This window comes from Neovison vison, chromosome 2 (genome assembly GCF_020171115.1).
Source record: "Neovison vison isolate M4711 chromosome 2, ASM_NN_V1, whole genome shotgun sequence".
Taxonomy (NCBI): domain Eukaryota; kingdom Metazoa; phylum Chordata; class Mammalia; order Carnivora; family Mustelidae; genus Neogale; species Neogale vison.
This window is the reverse complement of record NC_058092.1, coordinates 170,080,748-170,082,834: the sequence shown is the minus strand read 5'-3', so window position 1 is coordinate 170,082,834 and position 2,087 is coordinate 170,080,748. Positions and strand designations below refer to the sequence as shown.

General features: G+C 32.4%; 1 pseudogene; it reads left to right on the top strand.

Moving 5' to 3' along the window:
• Positions 1-869: 869 nt before the first annotated feature.
• On the top strand, positions 870-979 carry LOC122901404 (annotated as a pseudogene).
• The last annotated feature ends 1,108 nt before the right edge of the window (positions 980-2,087 follow it).

The following is a 2,087-nucleotide window of genomic DNA, read 5'->3' as shown; positions in this document are numbered from 1 at the left end:
TCGGCTCAGGTCATGATCTCAGGGTCCTGGGATCGAGTCCCACATCGGGCTCTCTGCTCAGCAGGGAGCCTGCTTCCCTCTCTCTCTCTGCCTGCCTCTCCATCTACTTGTGATTTCTCTCTGTCAAATAAATAAATAAAATCTTTTAAAAAAAAGAAATAAACCTTTAAATAAATGAATACATAAATAATATAAAAATAAACAATTAAAAATCCATTTTATTCTTCTGTAAAAAATAGTGAACATGTGATTGATACAAAAATTAGTAAGAAGAGTACTAAAGAATATTATTTTAAAAATTTACTGTGTAATTGTGTTTATTGAGCACTAAATCTGGGCAGTGCATGTTATAAGATGCAGAGACTACAGCAGTAGCAGAACAAAATAGATGAACGGATGAATTAATAAATGTATGATAAAGTTCCAGGTGCAGTCTTCAGTCTCATGCGCTGTGAGAGTTACATGCTTAGGTATCCCACTATGAGTCATGTCCTGGTGTGATCCCCTTCCACGATGGGCAGGTGAAATCTGGGACTTGCTTCCAACTCACAGAATATGGTAAAGGTAATAAGATGCCATCCCCCTGACTCAGTTAAATTACAGAAAGCTTGGCCTTTTGGAGGTACTTTTGAATTTCAGTCACTCCTGACCAACTAAATAATTTTATTTTTGTTTACTCTAAGAAAATAATAATTGTTTTATTGATGTGTGTTTCTTGGAATGTTTAACTTTCATCAAACAAAAAGGTTAGCTATAATCTATTTCCTATGCCAGTGAATGACATAAGCAAGTCTCCATTTCATGTTTTCTTTTGAAATCACACATGTACTTGCCTGAGCTTTAAAACTTGGTTTTAAATGTACCTGGTTAAGACTATACTTTCAGGGATCATTTCTATAGTTTGTTAAATGTACCTGGTTATACCTGTAATTTAAACACCATATAGATGAAATAATGCTTGGGCTTTTCCCATTTCAGAGTTCTTGCTCCTTTCAAACTAAGCTTTTTTCTAAAAAATCATAGGAAGCATATTTACATCTAAGACTAGTATTTACATGATGTTTCAGAAAACATAGATTAAACAGAAATCACTTAAAATTGGAAATTAAATTTAATATCTCCCTAATTTAGAATCATTTTATTGAAGTACTTTGAAATGATGTATTAAGTTAAAAGGGAAAAAACAGGTGATACAGTACTCGCTCAATAGCAAAGTCATTGTGAGGAACTAAATTGATTTATTTCTGCAGTAGAAGCAGAGTTTCTAACATGCTTTAAATATACAGTAAATTCCTGTTAAATAAATATGCATATAAACACTAAAGAGTATACCCAATATAATAACAATATTGAATATAAGTATTGAAATCTACTCTCTATTTAAAATTTTTGCTTATTCTCATTTGATCAAACTAACTGGTATGGCTAGGTTATTAACATAAGCTTAACACATACCACTGATTATAAATAGAGTATTGGCTTTTCTAGTAGTGACATTAATGACATTAATTTGTTTCCTTTTTTCATTGAAGTATAATTCACACACAATGTTATGCTAGTTTCAGGTGTACAACATATTGATTGGAGAACTTTGCATGTGACTCAATCAGTGCTCACCACATTAAGGGTCCTCATTATCTGTCTCCATACTAAATTATTTCAGCATATGACTATATTCTCTGAGCTATATATTCCATCTACTTGACATATTTGTTACTGGAAGTTTGTACCTCTTAATCTTCTTTATCTATTTTGCCCACCCATCCCCTCTCCCCTCTGGCAAGCACCAGTTTCTTTTCTGTATTTAAGGATCTGTTTTCATGGAAGTGAAATCATATGGTATTTGTCTTACTCTGCCTTATTTCATTTAGCATAACATCCTCTAGGTGCATCCATGTTGTATGTTGTCACACATGGCAATATCTCATTCTTTTATATGACTGTGTAAATTTGCATATATATATATATATATATATATATATCACCTTTTTTTATCTGTTCAGCTATCAGCAGACATATACTAGGTATCCTAAAAATGCTGCAGAAAACATAGGGGCACATATATCTTTTTGAATTAGTGTTTTTGT